At 39.1% G+C, this 6,000-nt stretch overlaps 1 protein-coding gene across 8 annotated transcripts in view; it reads right to left on the bottom strand.

Annotated features, from left to right (window-relative positions):
* CTPS2 (CTP synthase 2) overlaps window positions 1-6,000 on the bottom strand; it is a 77,852-nt gene that overhangs the window by 30,326 nt on the left and 41,526 nt on the right. The window lies entirely within an intron of this gene.

Raw genomic sequence — 6,000 nt, 5'->3', positions numbered from 1 at the left:
TACCCCGACCCAGGTGCAGGACCTTGCACTTGGCCTTGTTGAACCTCATGAGGTTCACACAGGCCCACCTCTCCAGCCTGTCCAGGTCTCTCTGGATGACATCCCGTCCTTCTGGTGTGTCAACTGCACCACTCAGTTTGGTGTCATCCGCAAACTTGTTGAAGGTGCACTCAATCTCACTGTCTAAGTCATTGATGAAAACGTTAAACAGCACCGGTCCCAGTACGGACCCCTGAGGGACACCACTCATTACCAGTCTCCATCTGGACATCGAGCTATTGACCACTACCCTCTGGATGCAACCATCCAGCCAGTTCCTTATCCACTGAACAGTCCACCCATCAAATCCATAGCTCTCCAATTTAGAGAGAAGGATGTTGTGGGGGACCGTGTCAAAGGCTTTGCAGAAGTCCAGATAGATGACATCCATTGGTTTTTCTTTGTCCACTGTTGTTGTCACACCATCATAGAAAGTCACTAGATAATAAAAATACTTTGGCCTATCTGGTCTTTCATGCCTGTAACTTTTCCTAAATTACAGAGAACAATCTGAATGCTGGATCTCTCATTAGGCATACAGAATGAACATCTAGTCCTCTGGAAAGCTCTCCAGCAATGAGTAATGGGATTTTCTTTCCCCCATGAAGTCAACAGCATTAGTGGAGATTACTTCCAAGAGTTGTTATCCTCCCTCTCACACATGCATCATAACATTTCTCATTCCAGCTGGAGAACTGGAAAAACTAAAGCAAGTGCTGGATATCACATAATGGTAATCAAGGCACTGACTTTTAATTCTAGGTTTTCCTAACAATACTGTTAACTATATTAGAATAAAAAAAAAAAAAAAAAAAAAAAAAAAAAAGATGACAGCATAGAGAGATAATTACAATGATACAATTTTAACCAGTTAGATTATCTTGCAAAAAAAGTACCTTGGCATTTACATAACTGTCTATCCAACAACAGTACACATCTCATCAGCTTCAGAAACCCAAAAGGAATGATATATATTAATATAATAGCAGAGATTAATTACCTTAGTCGCCTCTGCCAACCATTTCAGGGATGCTTTGAGTCACATGCTCTACATTTAATAGTTTCCTGTTTCCATTCAGAAAAGCTTCAGGTGGCCAAGAATCATCTTGCCTGGAAGAATCTTAGTTCTGGTAGAAAATTTATGGCCTACAATCCAAATCTTTTTTATTTCAAGCAGAAACCACAGTGTCTTCCTTCTGAGCAGGATCCTTCCTGTCTTGCTTTGTCTGTTCTGCCTTCTCCAAAAACCTGATAAACATCACTGTCCAGATCTTAATTTAATGAATTCTGCACTCCTTGTGATCCTCCCCTTGCACATTAACTCTATCCCCTTCAACAGCAAATTAAAAGAATTCTTTGGAATTTGATTTCCTGAATTGTGTTTATCAGGGGTCAAGTTCAGACTGCGTTTAAAAAGACAAAAGGCTTGACCAGTTGCATCCATGCCACCTACATCAGCAGAGTTCAAATGTTAATCACTTCCAACAAGGCACCAGTGAGCAACACTAGAATACTTGGATTCAACTACAAGGCCCAGAGTTAACATGACAGTACAAACATACCTGTGCAGTTCTTGTTTGCTAACAGATCATAAAACTAAATTGCAAATCACATATTCATTTTTAGAGATGAATATTGTATGCACTTTTAAAATATAATAATAGATTATATGGAAGAGATATGTATGTGAAGTAAGAAGAGAGAAGCAGACAGGATGTGTGCAAACACGTGGAGAACCATTAGCAAAAAGGCCAGAGAGGAGGAGAAATGAAACTTCAGATCATTTCTTACTTAGCAACAAGATGGTGAAAGCCTACAGGAAATATTTTACCAATATTGTTTCTAAGAAAGTAACATCTATAGAATAACGTCACCTTTATACTACCACAAATCAAGTCAGCATTTAATTAGCATGACATCAGATGAACACACCCAGCATAATTCAGACATCCTCTGTGAAAAGTGTGGGTGGCCAGGTACAGATCAATTCAACAGATAATGCAGTGATCCACTTCAATGCCACAAATGTTTACCAAGCAACCAGCTTAAGATATTGCCACACAGCAGAAGTTCTAGGCTGTGTCACCAACTGGGACAGTATCACACAACATGGAGCTAACACAGCAGCTAGCTCTTGTACAAAGCAACACAGAAGAACTACAACCTCGCAATGTAATCAGTTATTTAATGGTGCCCATGCAAAAAATAATTCTTATACTTCACCTGCACCTCTAATAGTTTATGTCTCTAACAACAGAATGAAGACGCACACAGCATGAGAAACAATTTGTAGTTAAAAAGCACAGGCCTACAGAGAATCACTGTCGAATCCATTGCAAATGCAGTTCTGTTGTTCAGTGCTTAACTTCACAGTATGGAATCTTATCATCACATACAAGTCAAGGATGGGATGCAAATAAACACAGATTTCAGAAAACCTCACTTAATAAAAAAAGTCTTCCTTTTGGAGGAACCTTTGTATTATTCTTCTACTTCACTTCTAATAGATAATTTGATAGAAGGGTAGAGTATTTATTAAAAATAAAACTTTGGCTAACAGTTTTTCTTTAATTAAAATTACATAGTTCAGAACATAACGAACAGACCACTCACATCTCATTAAATACACCCTCCAATACAACTATGCAACTGATTTGAATTTGTCAGGTTTTTCTTGCCTGTGCACCCTTAGGCACACATTCAATTCCAGTTCTCACTCCCAGATGTCTACAAGCCTGTTACGAACAGGGTGGAAGTCCTCAGCTGCTGCACAGACCCCTTCTTTGCAGGTATCAAGCCACTTTACAAAAGCAAGTACGTTTCATTACCTCTATTTGGTATGAGACAAATATGGCAGATTAAGCAATTTGTTTAACCTAGCACAACCAGGACTTCTGTGACACCTAATCTTGTTCCTAAACTTTAGAAACAAGACAGCTAATGATACAGATACTCATACGTTCCCAGTGAGCTTCTAACAAGGTCAGTGTCTTACGTAACTTGGTCAGTTATCCAGGTAGGAGAAACTTCTATAGAAATGGCATTCATAATATTGGAGGTGATTTCATGTAGTTTTCAACATATGAACTGCAGTATACAGGTAATCTATTTCATGTTTCCCAATTTTTATTTTTTTTTAATACACAATTTCTGCAAGCTTGTTTGCAGGGGGTGGTCTTTTGGGGCCAGGGGGGTGGAGGAAGTGTTTTGGAGGCGTTATATTCACCAATATAATCTCGGTATTAAGGGATCTGGATAACCCCCTTCCACTTTATTTCATTGATCAGTACTGCATTTTTAACTTGCCAAACAGGACAACTATGAAGAACTACTTTACCACAGTGCTTCCAAGTTAGTCCCTGCATGTGGGAATCCCCTCACATAACTTCAGCTGCATAACTTTCAGACAGGTAATTGATGGGAGCCACCTGAGTGCTCCTCTCTGTAGGGAGCAGAGCACATTCAGAGGCCAAGACATTCCAGTCTGAGAATATACCAAAACATGTGTCAGCCCAAAATCCTTATCTAAGGCAAGCAGTGCTGTTCTGCCCCGACATGTACAACCTGCTTGCACAAAACAGTCTTGTGAATGGCCCTGCCACATCCATACTTTGTCAACACTATATATACCACCCCTGGAGCATCCATAGTTCATCCTAAAATGACACACCACTCAAGTACATTGCAGAGTTACCAAAACAGACTTGAGCATATGTCCCTCCATAAAATAAGTGTTCTCTGCTTGTTAAATCAGACACTGACAGATACTCATCTATGTCCAATTCATCCAGAAAACTGTTTTGTACATAGCATAAATCTCCCTATTTTATTTACAATTAGTTACACATAATTCCTTACGCAGGTACGGGAAAGGTCAAACACTTTCTGAAAATATTAACATGCAATTCTATTTAGAAAGATCCTTCTTATGAAAAAAAACCTTAAAAAAGAAAAAAGTGGGAGGTTATTAACAGCAAAAAGGCACCCTTCACAAAAACTGAACCTATGTCCAAATAAAGAAACACAAAATACTTTTAAGTTAAATGTGTGAATACCAAGTCATTATGCCCCCCCCCAAATATTTGAGAAGCAACTTTTAAAAGGCATCAATAACTAAGAGTAAATAATTTTTAATTCATTTTCATTTAAGGAGAAAAATCTGGCATTGTAAAGCTAATCAATTATCAGGATTAAAAAAAATAAAACTCAAAGAAGCTAGGACCATGGCATAAAAAAAGTGAGCATTTTGCTTGCGTGCACTGTCAAGGAGATTAGAAGACATTCCCAAGCTCAAAAACCTTCTTCATGGGAGACTCTGATGCGCATATCTCAAACTGAAGTGTTAAAAGAAGTGATTACAAACCAAATAGACAAAATAGACTGTAAGAAATCACTGGAAACAGATGGTACTCATTCAATTTTGGAGCAAGCAAAGGGTGAAATAGCTGATTAGTAACTGCGGTGAAGAACCTCCCATCAGCCTTGTCACCCAAAGACTCTGAAGTGGTAAATGCTTCAAAGGAAATACAGAGACCTACAGTCTGAAACATCTGATGTCCATGCCAGGCAACCTAGCAGAACCTTTAACAAAAACGTAGAAGTAGGGGGCACCTGGGCAGCTATAACAGATTGGGACACCGCCAACAAAGATTCTGTAAAGGGAGGTTGTCTCTCTGTCACCTAGCTACTGAAGTTCTTCAGAGGAAAAGTACCCAGTAAGGGAGATTTGGTTGATAATCAAAGACCCCTTTGATTTCTAACAGACAATAGAAAGGCATGTAAGGCATGTCATCAACGATTTGGAAAAAACTAAGCAGCTATGGCATTAACACACAAAAAATACAGTTAAAAGATAACGTACAAGGGTAGAAGAAAATGCAATTTTTCACAGTGGAGGAAAGTCACTAGAGTGGAACAAGGCTCTAGGAATAGTACATTCAACTTACTCGATAAAAAGGAAAAAGAATGAACAGTAGGTGACAGCCTGCTCATGATACCTAATTTACTGAGGGTAATAAAGATAAGGGCTTACTACAGAGAATCAGAAGAGGCCCTTCTGAAACTTAAGTGATCAAAAATTAAAATGTCAGGTGAAATTCAGCAGAATCAAATACAAAGCCATGCACAGGGGATAAAACAAGCTTAATTTCACATCACAGTTACAGGCTTTGAGCTGATCACAGCCCCTTGGGAACAGGGCCTCAAGACTACAATAGGTAGTTCTATGAAGATGCCAGTTCAACACTCAGTCAAAAGCTATTCAACATTATTAGCAATTACAAAAGGAAGAAAGGCCACAACAGAGGAGATCATTGTAGTGCTTCTTACGTCTGTGCTGGCCACAGTTTATACTGTGCAGTTTAGGTCTTCCTGTCTTCTCTGGCTTGAAAAAACCTGAGCTGTAAGTTGTAGGAAATGAGAAAATATACCGGGAGAGCGTCACCGTACACCTGCTCTACTGTATTTTTCCACAGATAATCACCTGGAGACAAGGATGGGCCAAACAGGCCCTTGGTCTAGACGGAGCTGTGGTCTGACCCAGTGCGTTTTTTCTTATGTAAAGGTGATACCATAAAATGCACCAGAGAACACCAAACACATTGTCTTCCTGTGATCTAGCCACAGGCATGCTTAGTTCACAAATGCATTTCATCAGTTCCACCTGGGTTCTAAGAGGAAAGCAGCTTTCTTTCCCTTTAATTCATTATCTCAACTAAAGAACCTCCCAGTGCTACTTGTCACTCAAACTTCAGGTTTTACTGAGTTTGTAAGAGCATGGTAGAATGAAGAAGAAATTAAATAAATTCACCGACAAAAGAATTTTTAGAAACTGTTTCAGTTGTTTGCTTAAGTACTGGCTCTCTAATGCCCCCAAGAAAACAGTGACAATTAAATGTGTCTTGTCTTTTGAGTGCCAGATCAAAAAACACAGGTAAAAAGCAGTTAAGTTAGGTGAGAAGG

The sequence above is a fragment of the Egretta garzetta genome, unplaced genomic scaffold, assembly GCF_000687185.1.
Source record: "Egretta garzetta isolate BGI_Z169 unplaced genomic scaffold, ASM68718v1 scaffold445, whole genome shotgun sequence".
NCBI classification, from domain to species: domain Eukaryota; kingdom Metazoa; phylum Chordata; class Aves; order Pelecaniformes; family Ardeidae; genus Egretta; species Egretta garzetta.
Note: the sequence above shows the minus strand (reverse complement) of the source record. Positions and strands in the feature narration are given on the sequence as shown.